Below are 17,306 nucleotides of genomic sequence, written 5' to 3'. Positions count from 1 at the left end.
TCACTCATGTGGAATTTAAGAAACAAAACAAATGAGCAAGGGGGGGGGGGAAGAGAGAGAGAGAGAGAGAAAGAGAGAGAGAGAGAGAGAGAGACAAGCCAAGAAACATACTCTTAACTATACAGAACAGATTGGTGATTACCAGAAGGGGAAGGGGTGGAAGGATGAGTGAAATAGGTGATGGAGATTAAGGACTGCTCTTGTTATAATGAGCACTTAATGATTGATTATAATAAAAACTTAAAACTTTATTGAAGTACAGTTGATAGAATAATCTGCATATGTTTAAAGTGTATAATCTGACATACGTGCACACTTATGAAGTCAACACAAGAAAGATAATTAAATCTCATCCCCAAAGCTCCCTTGTATCCTTTAGTAATCCTTCCCACCCATTCCTTCTAGCTTACTCCACTCCCCCCCACCAATAATCCCCAGGCAACCACAAATATAGTTTCTTTAACTATAGCATAGCTTGCATTTTTTTGTATTTTATATAAATTGAAAAATACAGCATGTTCTTTTTTTGGTCTACCTTATTTCCCCCGTGTAATTATTTTGGGAGTCATTCTTTTTTTTCTTAAGATTGTTTTATTTATTCGAGAGAGAGAGAGAGAGAGAGAGAGACAGAGACACAGCAGAGGGAGAAGCAGGCTCCATGCAGGGAGCCCGACGTGGGACTCGATTCCGGGTCTCCGGGATCATGCCCTGGGCTGAATGTGACGCTAAACCACTGAGCCACCCAGGCTGCCCCGAGAATCATTCTTTTTTATTTTATTTTATTAATTATTTATGATAGTCACAGAGAGAGAGAGAGAGAGAGAGAGAGAGAGAGGCAGAGACAGGCAGAGGGAGAAGCAGGCTCCAAGCACCGGGAGCCGGATGTGAGATTCGATCCCGGGTCTCCAGGATCGCGCCCTGGGCCAAAGGCAGGCGCCAAACCGCTGCGCCACCCAGGGAATCCCCGAGAATCATTCTTATTCTTACATCTATCAACTATTCCTTTCTTTTTAGTAATGAGTAGTATTTTGTTGCATGGATATATCAAATTTGTTGATCTAGTCATATATATATTATATATATATTTAAATATATATATATTTAAAGATTTTATTTATTTATTCATGAGAGACACAGAGAGGCAGAGACACTGGCAGAGGGAGAAGCAGGCTCCATGCAAGGAGCCTGATGTGGGACTCAATTCTGGATCCCGGGATCACGCCCTGAACTGAAGGCAGGCGTTCAATTGCTAAGCCACCAAGGTGCCCTGATCTAGTCATATATTAATGGACATTTAGACTGTTTCCATTTTGGGACTCTTACAAATAAAGGTATTGTGAACATTCATGTACAGGTCTTTGCATGGATGTATGTTTTCATTTCTACCGGGACAAGTCCCAGCATGGATAATGAAATATACTATGAACCCTAAAGCAACCAAAAAAACGACAAAACAAAGAGCTATAGCTAATAACCAAACAAGGAGATAAATGAATCTAAAAAAAAAAAAAGAAAGAAAGTAAAGGAGAAAAAAGACAGCAAAAATCAAAAGGAACAATTAGACCAAAAGATAAGATGGTAGATTTAAACCTAGTCACATCAATAATCTCATTAAATATGAGTGGTCTAAACATTCCAATTAAAAGGTAGGGATTATCAGATTGGATGAAAGCGTAAGACATTCTGCCAACCAGAAATGCACAAATAGACATGCCAACACCAATAAACAGAAAATTAGAGAGCACGTATTATAAAATGAATTAGATTTTTAAAAAATATTTTATTTACTCATGAGAGACACAGAGAGACAGAGAGGCAGAGACATAGGTAGAGGGAGAAGCAGGCTCCATGCAGGGAGCCTGATGTGGGACTCAATACTGGGACTCTGGGATCACACCCTGAGCCAAAGGCAGACTTCAACCGCTGAGCCACCACTGAGCCACCCAGGCATCCCGAATAAGATTTTTTTTTTTTGTAATGAAGTAGATTTAAGAAGAAAACATCACCAGGGCTAAAGAAGATGATTTTATGTGATAATATGATCATCTTATCAAGAGGACATAATAATCCTAAATATGTATGCACCTTATACTAGAACTTGAAACTATATAAAGTAAAATTGATAGAAATAAATTCATAAGTATAGAGATTTCAATATCCATACTCAATAATTGACAAAACAAGCACATGCAAAACCAGGAAGGATAAGGAAAACAAACAACTCAATTTGGTATAATTAGCATTTATAGAACACTACCCAATAATAGCAGAATATACCATCTTTTCAAAGTGCGCTCAGAACATTTACTAAGATATATTTACCAAGGTAGCCCATATTCCTGATCATAAGTCAAGTCTTAAAAAATAGATAAGTATTTAAGTCATGCAAGGTATATACAAAGCATATATGACCATAGTGGAATTATTTTTTTAAGATTTTATTTATTTATTCGAGACACAGAGAGGCAGAGACACAGGCAGAGGTAGAAGCAGGCTACATGCAGAGAGCCTGATGTGAGACTCAATCTGGGGACTGTGGGATCACCCCATGAGCCCAAGGCAGACACTCAGCCGCTGAACCACCCAGGCCTCACGACCATAGTGGAATTAAACTAGAAATCAATAACAGAAGTATTTTTAGAAAATCTCCCAGGGCATGGAAACTGAATATTACACTTTTTAAAAAATATATTTTATTTATTTATTTGAGAGAGAAAGAGACATGAGGGGGGGGGGGGCGGGGGGAATGGGCAGAGGGAAAGGAAGAAACACGTTCCTCACCCAGCAGGAAGCCCTATGCAGGGCTTTATCCCAGAACCCTCAGATCATTATCTCAGCCCAAGTCAGAAGCTTAACCAACTGAGCCCTCAGGCACCCCTGAATTACACTTCTATACAACCCATGGATCAAAGAACTCAAAAGGAAAATTAGGAAGTATTTTTAACTAACCAAAGATGAAAGCAAAACATACCAGTATTTGTGAGATGCCTCTAAAGCAGTCCCTAGGGGAAATTTGTAGCATTAAGTATTAGGAAAAAAGAAAGTTCTCAAATCCATGATTTCAGCTTGCACCTTTAAAAAGTAGGAAAAAGAAAAAAATCACAAAATAAGCAGGAGAAAAGAAATAAGTTCAGAGCAGAGATCAATGAAATAGAAAATGGACAAACAAGAGTCAATAATCCAAATGATCCTACAAGATTAGTCAAATTGATAAACCTCTAGCCAGAATGCTCAGGATAAAAACAGAGAAGGTACAAATTACTAGTATCAGGAATGAGAAAGATGACATTACTACATTTCCATAGATATTAAAAAGATAATAAGAGAATAGTGTAATTTTATTAATTTAATAAATGAAATGAAACAAAAGTTACTTGAAAGCCAAAGAAGTTTCACTCAAGAATGAACAGATGATTTAAATACTCATATTTATAAAGAAGTTGAATTTTCCCACAAACAAAACTCCATTCTTAAAGTGTTTTTATGCTTTTTTTTTTTTTAAAAGATTTGTTCATTTTAGAGAAAAAGAGAGCATGTGTAAGCGGGGGGGAGAAGCAGTGGGGGAAGGAAAAGGAGGAGGGGAAAGAATCTCAAGCAGAATCTGCACTGGGCATGGAGCCTGTGTACGATTCTCTCTTCCTCTGCCCCTCTCCCTCTCTAAAAATTTTTTAAAAATTAAAAAAACCAGAACTCTACTCAGAATTGCTACTGAACAATATATGTTGAATACTTTGTTAAAATCTTCCACATAAATAAAATAATCGTATAATTTCTTTGAGTTTTATTTTTTTTCTCTTATAGCTATATGGTTGGTATTTTCTACTATTTCTCCATTCTGTGCAGTTGATGTACATTCTGGAATATAAAAATAGAGCCAGAAAATTCACTTTTTAAAAATGGATGCATCTGATTAAATACAATGATAGAGTATTAAAATGTTACCTATTGAAAAATAATTCTAGGAATTTTTTTCTCTTATTGCTGAAAGAGAAGGAAATTCTTTTTTCTTTTTAAAGATTATTTATTTATTTATGAGAGAGAGACAGAGATACAGGCAGAGGGAGAAGCAGGTTCCATGCAGGGAGCCCGATGTGGGACTCGATTCCAGGTCTCCAGGATCACACCCCGGGCCGAAGGCAGCACCAAACGGCTGAGCCACCCGGGCTGCCCTCTTTTCTTTTTTTTAAAGATTTTATTTATTTATTCATGAGAGACACAGGCAGAGGGAGAAGCAGGCTCTATGCAGGGAGCCCAATGCAGAACTCAATCCCCGAAACCCATCACACCCTGAGCCAAAGGCAGATGCTGAACTGCTGAGCCACCCAGGCATCCCAGGAAGGAAGTTCTTCTTTGCAGTATATTGCCAAAAAAAGTCTCCATTTTTTATCCTCAGTCCCCCTTTATTGGTTTTTAAGTAAGGTCCTCATTTTGTATTGAAAAGTTATTATGATCCTTTACAGAACAAAAAGCATATTATCATCTGGTTAACCAAATAACATTTATTCCAAAATAAGAAAAGGAACCTTCTTGTAAAGTTTATTAAATATCAGTTTGCATCTTAGTACTTCTTCAATTATTGTATAAAGGGATAATCTTTCTTTTACTTCTTCCTAGGCAAAATTTCAAAGAAAGCAAATAAAATTGGCTCAACTACTATGGAGGACAATTTGGCAATATCTATCAAAATTAAAAATACCTTTTGATCTAAAGGTTCCAGTCTAAGGATTTATTGGAATAGTTGCCCATTATATGCTGTAATTAGTTTCAGTTGCTGCTTAGTTTGTGATAGTATAGGCTTGGCAACAACCTATATGTCCACCTATAGGGGATTGACTAATAAAACAACTGTGGTACTTGCATATAATGGAAAGCACCATATATTGCTAGTAGGAAGAATGAAGCAGTTCTTTATGTAATGATATGTGATGATGTATAAAAGCAGAAAAGAATGTTCACCTTTAGCCCAGAGAGGTGACCTATACCCTGCAGTTTCGATAAGGATCAAACATGGGCTGGCTGCTACATTCTTAAGGGGTCTCATGACTCCCTGTAAATCTCACCGAAAGTTAATATTGAGCTGAATGATAAGCACCAGAGAAAACTTCCAAAACTAGTTTTATGAGTAGAAATTCGAGGAAGACATTTGGTATCTAATACTTCCTGCACATCCCCTCCCCCTTGAGCTCTACACATATCACCATTGGCTTCATATAGTAAAAGTGCAGCTCCCTCTGTCCACAGGTCCCGTACTCATGCTACAATAAAAGCACGTTTTTTTTTTTTTGCACTGAAAACATCTCAAGAATTCTTTCTCAGCCATTCACTTGCTGTCCCACATCAATAAGGAAGGATTCCAGGATATTTTAAACAAGAAAAGGACCTTAACAGTATATGTAGTACATTATCTTTCCTGTAAAAAAGAGGCATGAGCATATTTTCATGTTTATTTATAACATATCTTGGGAGGGATACATTAGAAAATGCTAAATGATTGCCTCCAAGACTACCGAAGTTGAAGGGTAGGGATGGGAGCAGGAATTATTTTTCAATCTTATAGTCCTTTTTGAATTTTGCATTTATACATTTCCTCATGTATATACATATATAGATGAGATCTATTTGAATAGTGAAGCTTAAACAATAATAGGTGGTCAGTTCAGAATTTTTTCTTTAAGATTTTATTTATTTGAAAGAGGGAGAGAGAAGCCCAAAGGGAAAGGAAGAAGCAGGCTCCGGGAGGGAGCCCCATGTGGGACTTGATCCCACGAGTCTGGGATCATGACCTGAGCCAAAGGCAGACGCCTAACCGACTGAGCCACCCAGGCGCTCCAGTTCAGATTTTTAAAAAGAAAAAAAGAAACAAAACAAAACTTCTATTGATGCTGGGGAATTACCAGTCAGGGCTGATAAAAACATTTTCAATATGCACATTCCTTATGATAGTTTATCACAAAGCTCCTCGATAACCTTAAACCGAAAGAAAAAAAAGAAAGAAAGAAAGAAAGAAAGAAAGAAAGAAAGAAAAGAAAAGAAAAGAAAAGAAAAGAAAAGAAAAGAAAAGAAAAGAAAAGAAGAAAAGAAAGACTTAAACCGGGCACCTGGGTGGCTCAGTGGTTGAGCATGCCGTCAGCTGTGATCCAGGGTCCTGGGATCCAGTCCTGCATCAGGCTCCCCACAGGGGAGCCTGCTTTTCCCTCTGCCTATGTCTCTGCCTCTCTCTGTATATCTTTCATGAATAAATAAAATGTTAAAGAAAAAAAAAAATCTTGAATCTTATCAAAAGCAATCTCTAAAATGCTTTTTTCAAAATCAGTAGAAAGTCAAACAAAACGAAACACAGCTTCCTGAGGCCTTTTCACACAAAGAAAACCGGTAAGAGGCAGGAGATTATAAAATGTTTTTCAAATAATGAGCCAGAGGTAGACTCTCTGCAGTTACCAAACTGGGTTCTATGAGACCCTTTGAAAATTCCGTCTGGTCTGTAACTATTATTTTACTCTCAATTAAATTACAGCTTGCCCCGACCGTAAGGACGTTAGGAGACGAAGGAGGAGTGTTGAAATGATATCCTAAAGAACAGTAGTAGTGGCAGAAGATGTTCGGATGACGAACAGGGGCTGGCGAGGCTCCCTGGGTGAAGTTCGAGTGAGGGTCTAACTAAGCCCCGTCCTGCGGCCAGTCCCCGCCGGGGACTTCCTTCCTCGGCCGACCTGCTGAGGGCTGCCGGACTGGGGCGCGGACCTTAGCCCCCGGGAGGCCGGCCGCCCGACCTCCGTCCCCTGGGCCCCAGAACTGGTAGATCCGGCTCGGCCCGTCCCCGCCCTTGCGAACCTCGGTAGCGGCTACGTGCACGGGAGGGGGCGCGCGTCGCGATCTGCAGGCTGGGTCCTGCCCGACCGCCCCGCCTCGCCCTGCGCGGCCGCCGCGCCCGCAGCTCGGGCCTAGGCCCAACGGGGCCGGTGCTCCCGCCCGCCCGGGAGGGCCCGGCCCGCCAGCCGCGCACGTCACCACCCCCGCGTCGCCTCCCGTCACCGCAGGCCCGCCGGCCCCCGCAGCCAGCCCCCCGCTCTCCTGGAGGGGAGGGGAGGGGCGGGGCGGGGCGGGGCGGGGCGCGGCGTCGTCACGTGACGCCTCGCCCCCGCCCGGCCCCGGTCACATGGGTGGCACGGCCGCTGCGTCAGTCCCAGTCCTGGCTGCGGGAGCCGAGCCGCCGTCGCCGCCGCCGCCTCCGCCTCCCGCGGACGGGGCGGGGATCCCGGTGCCAGGTCCGCGTCGGCCCGCCCCTGCCGCCTCAGTCGGCCGTCCCGGGCTGGGCCCGACCGTCATGGAGCGGGGCGGGACCTCCGCATGTTCCGTGTAAGGCGCGTCGCCGCCGCCGCCGCCGCCGCCGCCGCCGCCGCCCCCGCCTGCGCCTTTCCAGACCTCCCGAACCGCCGCCGCCGCCGCCTCCGTCGCCGCCCGGAGCCCGGAGCCCGGAGCCCCTCGCCCTTGGCAGCCTGTCGCCGCCGCCACCCCACCCCCCTTCCCGGGCGGGCTCGAATGCGCGTCCCGTGAAGGTGCAGGCCCGGCGCCGCCGCTGCCGCAGCTGGGAGATGGTTCGGGCCTAGCGGAGCAGCGATCGGAGGTGAGAGGGGCCGACGGAACTGACTGAGGGCCGGGCCGGGCCGGGCCTGGCCGCCGGGTGGGGGCGGGGGTTGACGGGAGAACCGGGTCCGCCTGCGGTTCTGGGAGACCTTCCAGGCCGGGGCTGCTCCATCCGGCTTCGCTTCTCTCCTGCTCGTTTCACCTCCCCCCTGCCCCCGCCCTCGACAAGAAAAAAAAAAAAATAAAATAAATAATAATAATAAATAAGGCTAACCCATCCTAACCGAAATTCCCAGAAATCCTCCTTTTGGCCGTTTCTCCTTTCCGCTTTCGTTTCTCAGTCCATTCCTGCCCTCACAAATGCCGTCGACTGATTTGTTACTTTTTAATACCCTCCTCAATTGGAAGTTATTTCTAGTTAAAGAGAAAATAGGCCTAGATGCTGGCTATCATTACCCAACTAGTTCTCGCTTTCCTTCTCGCGATCCTGCGCACGTCTCCCTCCCCCCCACCCCCACCTTCTCTGCAAAAAAAAAAAAAAGGAAAAATTTCCACCTTCGCGTAGCGAAGGGGATTAACTAAAAATGGGAACGTGGAGGGGGGGTTGTAATACTTGAGTACCCTCCCCCCCTCCTCCTAACTTCGCCATCGGTCTGTTAGCTAGCTATCCCAATAGCTCATATTTGGATATTGATGTTTAGGCCTTTCCTCCAGCTGCCTGTGCCCGGGGTTAATCTCGTAATTGACGTCAGTGCTTTGTTCCTTCCACTTTGCTGTTCCCTTCCACTCTTTGAGGATGGATCATGGGGTATAGGACTTTGAGGAGTGTCCTTACTGCCTTTTCTCTCACAATGGATAGCATCTATAGGAAGTTGAAAGTACTAAGCTGAAATGCTCGTGTGTGGAGTTGAACTAAGACGAAGAGTTCGATTTACGGTTCTCGTAGTCAGTTGCAATTCAGAATCGTGCGATCTCTTTCCTGATGGCCTTGTGGAAATTTTAAATTAGGGCCGGTACCTTTTTCAGGGACCGGTATCTGTCTTGACGGAATCTAAGCTCTCCGTGCCCGTGAATAAGATGTTTGTAAACGTGACGTTTAAAATAGGTGTTGATTTTTGGGGACTCAGGTATTTAAAAGCTCAAAGCTTTGTTTCCATATTGATTCTGCAAAAGCTTTGAAAAGTGCTTTTGTTATTCAACTCTACTGTGACATCAAAATTGGAATATTTATGAGAATTTTCTTAATTAGGCATTTGATAAAGAGGCTTTGTGGCCTCTGAATCTGCTTGGAATCATCTTTGGTCATATGTGCATAAAGAAGTATTGGCAAGTGGCCACTTGGTTTTTAACAAAGCTGGCTTCTTTAAATTTCTCGTGTTGGTTTTCCTTGTTCGTCACCGCGTCTTTGGTTCTCTAAACATAAAAAAAAAAAAAAAATCCTCAAGAAGTTATTTTTAATTATCTTTTAGAGTCACTTTACTTGGACTCGATAATTTTTTATTTATTCATTTTTAATATCAGCAGTTTCATTCAGTTTGTGGTGGCTTGCCTGCTAATGACTTTGGTTTTTGTTAGCTCTGCAGGAACGGTAGGCAGATTCTATTTTAAATAAAATTTTGCGTCAAATGGGGACAAGATAGGATGTCTGTGAATGGCCTAATCTTTACCGTCTGTGTTAATTGGAAAGTGCTCTACAGTTTTGGGGTGTAAAGATGATTGTACGGTGCTTTGCTGAAGCTCTGTGATTAAGAATTCCTAAAGATAGAATATTTTCATTCATGTTCACTTTCTACTTGTGAGATGAAATAACATTCCCTGTGTTCCTGAGTTATTGTATGCCTTTTGTAACAGTTGATACATTCTCTTGTGTTGTAATTTTCTTATAGGTCCGTTGTAGTATGTTTAGAACAATAACTATATTTATATCTTCCGGATCCCCCCAGTATTTAACACAGCTATTGAATTTGAGTGTGATATCCAACCTAAGATTTCATAGGAGGGTATTCTAAAGAAAACTGTATGAGCAAGTGGTCAGTATTACAGGGGAAAAAGTGACTGTCAGCTGCAGAAGATGACAGAAGATGAAGCCTTCTAAAAGTTTTTTATCTTACCTTTTTTGAAGAGTTAAGGTAAATGTCATGGCTTTATGTGTACCTGAGAGGAACAAAGAAAACAGGTATTTCTTCTTTTGTGGCCATCTACTACTGATTTAGAATGGAGTCCAAAATGTATGAGGCCTTCTCTTTGTAGTATTTTTCATAAAATCAAAGAGGCGTTCTTGCAAGTATTGAAGACACACATCGACAATGATCTAGAAGTGCTGTGTGTATTATAAAAGTTGATGACTTAGGTTTTATTTTTTTAATTTTATCTCTATTCTCCAAGTATCTTACTATGAAAACTTTCCTTGTGTCAACTATACTCAAAAAAATTTTTTTAACTTTCCAATGTAATGTAAAGGTTTCCCAGCTTTTAAACTCCCAATCCTCACTTTATTTTACTCATTTCCTTTTTCATTTCCTCTGATAAGTGGAGACGATTATATTTGATTTCTGGGAGGGTGTGTCCCCATTTCAGTTATTGTGAAATAAGGTGTAGTCGGTGATTAAAGACTGCTTAAAGCTAACCTCGCTTTGCTGCTTTTTCCTTTGCTTTAAGAAAAGCACCCCAACTTGTAGTAAGTTTTAAAAATACTCATCATGGTTGTTTGACGTGATCTCTAGTGTAGTACATGGAAGAGGATGTAATAAACATGACAGTTACTGAGTTTTGGCTGATTATCTGCATTCCTGTTTGTCTTGATGTTCATTTTCACTGGCATCATGTTATAAGAATTTTAATGGTCTTGGTGAACAGAAAATATTAGAACCACTGAATTCATTTCCAAAATATTCCAAAAACATTTTAACATTGGGACTACTTATTAATTCTGTTTTTGAAAGAAAAAATGATTTAAAATCTACCTTCTTCAAATGGCTAAAATCGAAAACTCAAGAAACAACAAGCGTTGGTGATGATGAGAAGGAACCCTTGTTCCCTGTTGGTGGGAATGCAAACTGGTATAGCCACTGTGGAAAACAGTATTTCATCAAAAAATTAAAAAATGGAACCATCCTGCAATTCAGTAATCGTACCACTGGGTATTTACCCAAAGAATATGAAAACACTAATTCAGAGGGATATATACACTTCTGTGTTTATTGCAGTATTATTTGCAATAGCCAAACTATGGAAGCAGCCCAAGTATCCATTGATAGATGAATGGATAAAGAGGATATGAGTGTCTGTGTGTGTATGTATGTACACACACAATGGAGTATTACTCAGCCATAAAAAGAATCCAGTCTTGTCATTTGCAACAACATGGTTGGAGCTAGAGAGTATAATGCTAAGTGAAGTGAGTCAGAGAAAGAAAAATACCATCTGATTTCACTAATATATGAAATTTAAGAAACAAAACAAAGGAAAGAGAAAAGAAGAGAGACAAACCAGAAAACAGACTAACTCTAGAGAATAAACAGACGGTTACCAGTGGGGAGGTGGGTGGCAGGAATGGGTGAAATAGGTGAAGGGGATTAGGAATGTGCTTGTCTTTAAAAAAAAAAAAATTCCCATATAGTTAACATATAGTGCACTTGCACATGGTACTGTGCAAGAGGAGTACAGTTGTTTAGATGAGCACCTGCATAATGTATGGAACTGTTGAATCACTATGTTGTATACTTGAAACTAATACAGCATTGTATGTTAACTACAGTAGAATTAAAAAAAAAATCAGTAGATACAACCAAAAAAAAAAAAAAAGTCTATCTGCTTCATCAGCTATACTTTATTTAAAATCTGTAACCTGAGGAATATTCTGAAGGAAGGCATTTCATGTAACTGTGCCTCTTTTGGAGTGCCAATGAACCATGGTGGGAGCTTTTGGGTGAGTAGACAGAGCTTATTATTGGGTACCATTTTAAACTAATTTTTTGGATTATTTCCTAGGATGAGTAAAAGAACCTAATGCATTGTTTTTCCAAAGTTATGTGTGTGTGGCAGGGAAAATGAGGGATTCATGTGAATAGATTGCCCTGGAAAGCCAGTATGGTTTCACTACCAGGTAGTGTCATGATCTATCCTGGGACTACGTTTCCTGGGGCTGCTTTAGGGCTGAATGGGTCTCTTGATTTTGTTAAATAACTTTTTTTTTTTTTTTTTTTTTTTTTTTTACTCATGACACACACACACAGAGGCAGAAGGAGAAGCAGGCTCCACACAGGGAGCCCGATGTGGGACTTGATCCCGGGTCTCCAGGATCAAGCCCTGGACTGAAGGCGGCGCCAAACCGCTGAGCAACCCGGGCTGCCCTGTTAAATAACTTTTAACTTTGACTTTTCTTGTCATTATTATGGTAGTGATAGTTTTATGGAGAGGTGAGTATAGGCCAATGCTCTGGATTGACAGGCCTTCCCACCCCTTTGCAGTTGCTTCTATTTCTTCCATCTGGAATATCACTTTTTTTTTTTTTTTTTGGAATATCACTTTTCCTCTCTTGTTCTCTACATGTTAAAGTTTTGTTGTCTTTTATTTATTTATTTATTGCCTTTTTAAAAAATTTCTTTTTTATTGGAGTTCAACTTGTCAACATACAGCATATAACCCAGTGCTCATCCCATCAAGTGCCCCCCTCAATGCCCGTCACCGTCTTTTAAAACTCAGTTCAAGTACCATTGTCTTCCTAAAGCTTTGCTTGACTCCCCTCACTACTCCCCTTAACATCTACCTTCTTTGAATCTTTCCATCACTTTGTATCTTTCTTGTTTTGTTAACTATGGACTATAGCCTGCTGGGTAACACTAACATAGTGTATCAGGGAAGACATAACTAGTAAAATAAAGACTGTATAATACTATTTTAGTATGTATTTCTAAAAAAAATAAGGATAAAAATGATAATCTAATCTTTCACTGAAGAAATTAATACCAATTTCTTAGTATCAACACATATCTAGTCAGTATGCAAATTTCCCTGATTACAATTTTTGTTTAACAGTTTGTTTGAAATAGGATCCAAATAGAGATCATATCTTTTTGTTCTTTTTTTTTTTTTTCAGGATTTTTTAAAATTAAATTAAATTTTATTATTTTTTATAATAAATTTATTTTGTTCAATTTACCAACATACAGAATAACACCCAGTGCTCATCCCGTCAAGTGCCCCCCTCAGTGCCCGTCACCCATTCACCCCCACCCCCCACCCCCTCCCCTTCTACCACCCCTAGTTCGTTTCCCAGAGTTAGGAGTCTTTGTGTTCTGTCTCCCTTTCTGATATTTCCCACACATTTCTTCTCCCTTCCCTTCTATTCCCTTTCACTATTATTTATATTCCCCAAATGAATGAGACCATATAATGTTTGTCCTTCTCCAATTGACTTATTTCACTCAGTATAATACCCTCTAGTTCCATCCACATTGAAGCAAATGGTGGGTATTTGTCGTTTCTAATAGCTGAGTAATATTCCATTGTATACATAGACCACATCTTCTTTATCCATTCATCTTTCGATGGACACCGAGGCTCCTTCCACAGTTTGGCTATTGTGGACATTGCTGCTAGAAATATCGGGGTGCAGGTGTCCCGGCATTTCATTGCATCTGAGTCTTTGGGGTAAATCCCCAACAGTGCAATTGCTGGGTCTTAGGGCAGGCCTATTTTTACCTCTTTGAGGAACCTCCACACAATTTTCCAGAGTGGCTGCACCAGTTCACATTCCCACCAACAGTGTAAGAGGGTTCCCTTTTCTCTGCATCCTCTCCAACATTTGTGGTTTCCTGCCTTCTTAATTTTCCCCATTCTCACTGGTGTGAGGTGGTATCTCATTGTGGTTTTGATTTGTATTTCCCTGATGACAAGTGATGCAGAGCATTTTCTCATGTGCGTGTTGGCCATGTCTGTGTCTTCCTCTGTGAGATTTCTGTTCATGTCTTTTGCCTTATTTCATGATTGGATTGTTTGTTTCTTTGGTGTTGAGTTTAATAAGTTCTTTATAGATCTTGGAAACTAGCCCTTTATCTGATACGTCATTTGCAACTATCTTCTCCCATTCTGTAGGTTGTCTTTTAGTTTTGTTGACTATATCCTTTGCTGTGCAAAAGCTTCTTATCTTGATGAAGTCCCAATAGTTCATTTTTGCTTTTGTTTCTTTTGCCTTTGTGATATCTTTTTGTTCTTATCCTTAGTCCTATATAATTTGTTGTTAAAGAGGCCACATCTTTGCTCTATGAGAATTCTCAGTCTAGACTGTGCTGATTGCATCCTTGTGGTTTCATGTAATATGTTCCTCAGTCCCTTTTTTCCCCTATTAGTTGTTACATCTAGAAGCTTGATCTGATTGAGGCTTGAATTTTTTTTTTTTTAAGATTTTATTTATTTATTCATGAGAGACACACAGAGAAAGAGAGAGAGGCAGAGACACAGGCAGAGGGAAAAGCAGGCTCCATGCAGGGAGCCTGATGTGGGACTCGATTCCAGGATTCCAGAATCACGCCCTGGGCCGAAGGCAGGTGCTAAACTGCTGAGCCACTCAGGGATCCCTGAGGCTTGAATTTTTAAGTAAACTGTGCTGAATATGGGGCTCGAATTCACGACCCTGAAATCAAGAGTCACATGCTCTACTAACTGAACCAGCCAGGCACCCTGAGGCTTGAATTCTTTTTTTTGTTTTGTTTTTTTTTAATTGCAAGATTACTTCATGGGTGGTGTTGTGTACTTCCTCTATACTCTTAAACCTTCAGCCTGGTTTCTCATCCTGCCAGTGAAATTGTTATTACCAAGGCCACCTGTGACTTCTGTATTTCCAAATTGTATAGTCATTGCTTACTTCTTTACCTCTTTCTCTACTTTTATAAATTTTTTAAAATATTTATTTATTTATTTATTTATTTATTTGAGAGAGGAGGAGAGAGCATGAGCAGGGATGGGGAGGTAGAGGGAGAAGCTGACTCCCTGCTGAGCAGGAAGCCCAATTTGGGGCTTGGTCCCAGGGTCCCAGGGTATTGGGATCCCCACCTGAGCTGAAGGCAGATGCATAACTGCTTAATCACCTGAGCCACCCAGGTGCCTTCTACTTGCTTTTGTTAACCATTTCCTTCCTGATATTTTCTTCCTTGATTTTTATGACTGTCCCTTTTCTGCCTTTCTGCCTACCAGTTGCTTATTTTTGCAGACTATTCTACTAATCCCTTGGTATTGATAATTCTGGATTTTAGCCTTGGCATTCTATTTTCAGTCTTCTGGATGATTTTTAAAAATTTTATTTTTTCATGAGAGACCCATAGAGATAGAGACATAGGCAGAGATAGAAGCAGGCTTCCTGTGGGGAGCCTGATGTGGGACTTGATCCCAGGACCCCAGGATCACAACCTGAGCCAAAGGCAGATGCTCAACCACTGAGCCACCCAGGTACCCCTCTTCTGGATGGTCTTCTCCATTTATGTTGCTTCAGCCACCATCTCTAAGTGTTTGTGGGAACCGGAACTCTTTCATTCAACTGAATACCTCCCGTTAGATTACTCAGTAGGCCCTTTGTCTTAGTTAGGAGAGTGACATATATAAGCAAAAAAGAATTTATTGAGAATGTATCAGGTATCCAGTGAATTCTAAGAATGGCAATCAACCCATAGGAGGATGGCTAGTACTCAGGAACAGGTGGATCCAGAGCCTGTGAATGTGGTTAGGAGTATCTCTTTATTGCTCATTAGATGCTCCTTGTGTGTTCAGTTCTCCTTTGCTACAGACCAACTTTAACACTAATGTCTTTTGAGTTATAAATTTTACGTCTTGGGATCCCTGGGTGGCGCAGCGGTTTGGCGCCTGCCTTTGGCCCAGGGCGCGATCCTGGAGACCCGGGATCGAATCCCACGTCGGGCTCCCAGTGCATGGAGCCTGCTTCTCCCTCTGCCTCTCTCTCTCTCTCTCTCTCTCTCTCTGTGTGTGTGACTATCATAAATAAATAAAGAAAAAAATATTTAAAAAAAATAAATAAATTTTACGTCTTTTGCTATCAGAAAAAGACTGCCATGATTCTCAGTCCCACTTCCAGGAAAAGGACTCATTAAGTTACATGTTCATCTCTGGACCATAACTTTGGTTAGGGGGCTACGCCGTAATAACATGCTCTAACTGCAACATTTCAGAGTGAAGTGGAGTAAAGGACACCCTAAAACATAGTTGTCCCCCTCATTTATCCCATGGCTGTTTAGTACATACACAGTCCTACTTTTTCTTACATATATATTTAGTATTTTTTAAACATAATCTGACTATCTGTATATACCAGCAAATTACTCTCATCTCTTCAATGGAGACAATGCAAATTCTATCTGGCTAACACATCTAGAGGTCATTGTTCTCTGAGTCCAGATTTGAAAGGTGATATCCTTTGTTAATTGGGCCTAGATATGCTTTGTCAGTGTCTGAAAATTGTGGGCTAAATACTAAATTTAATCATTCCTGACCTAATATACAGTTGTTGAAGAAAAAGACAACAGACAAAACTAAAACTCTTAGGAGGGGAGGAAAGGAGGGAGGAAGGTGCCATTGTTCCAAAACTTATACCATATCTTGCTGGGCAAGTGCAGTGTAAGGTAAATGGCAAAACCAGCCAGTTACATGGGTCTTCATTTGCTGTCCTACTTCCTTGCAAATGGGGTGAGTTCTTTGGTAAGCCAAATGAAGATTTTCATTTCTGTCAACTAGGATTATTTTCCTTGGATATTAAGGTTAACCCTGAAGACATCTGGAAGGAGTTTTATGGGAAGGCAGTTCTGTGTTGCCTTAGCACAAGGATCAGTAAAATATGGTTAGGCCCAGTGTTGCCTTTTGTATGACCTGTGAGCTGAAAATGGTTTTTACATTTTTATTTTTAAATCTTATTTATTTATTTTTTAAAAAGATTTTATTTATTCATGAGAGACAGAGTGAGAGAGAGGGGCAGAGACACAGGCAGAGGGAGAAGCAGGCTCCATGCAGGGAGCCCAACATGGGACTCGATCCCGGGTCTCCAGGATCACGTCCTGGGCTGAAGGTGGTGCTAAACCACTGAGCCACCTGGGCTGCCCTGGTTTTTACATTTTTTTATTTTTAAAGATTTTATTTATTTATTCATGAGAGACACACACAGAGAGGCAGAGACATAGGCAGAGGGAGAAGCAGGGAGCCCGACGTGGGACTCGATCCCGGATCTCCAGGATCACACCCTGGGCTGAAGGTGGCGCTAAAGCACTGAGCCATCTGGGCTGCCCAGTTTTTACATTTTTAAATGGTGGGAAAAAATTATAGTATTTTGTGGCCTGTGAAAATGATAGGAAACTCACATTTCAGTGTCCATAAATAAAGTTTTATTGGAACACAGATGACACACCCATTTGTGTTTGTAACGTTTGTAGCTACTTTTGCTACTCCTATGACAGAGTAGACTAGTTGTGACTATAGGGCCTCAAAGCCTAAAATATTTACAATGTGGCTTTAAAAATGTTTGTCAGCTCCTGTCTTAGCATGCCTGTGGTAGATACTTGGGTTTGAGGATTGTTTCAGGATTCAATAGTTAGTCCCTATTTACTGTGGTGGTAGTTAGGGTTTTTTGATTGTAGAATGTGTGTGTATGTATATGAATAGATATAAATAAATTAAAAATATATAGGGGCACCTGGGTGGCTCAGTATTTCATGCATCGAACT

General features: G+C 41.1%; 1 protein-coding gene across 4 annotated transcripts in view; it reads left to right on the top strand.

Moving 5' to 3' along the window:
- Positions 1–7,182: 7,182 nt before the first annotated feature.
- Positions 7,183–17,306, top strand: part of AFF4 (ALF transcription elongation factor 4) — a 93,188-nt gene continuing 83,064 nt past the window's right edge. For 2 of the 4 annotated variants that reach the window (XM_049116065.1, XM_025433164.3), the window contains exon 1: positions 7,183–7,624. The gene's annotated coding sequence lies outside the window, so the exon portion shown is untranslated. The remainder of the gene's footprint in view (positions 7,625–17,306) is intronic. The other 2 variants (XM_025433163.3, XM_025433162.3) reach the window with 1 other exon arrangement.

This window comes from Canis lupus, chromosome 11, assembly GCF_003254725.2.
Source record: "Canis lupus dingo isolate Sandy chromosome 11, ASM325472v2, whole genome shotgun sequence".
Classification (NCBI taxonomy): Eukaryota; Metazoa; Chordata; class Mammalia; order Carnivora; family Canidae; genus Canis; species Canis lupus.
This window is presented reverse-complemented; position numbering and strand designations above follow the sequence as displayed.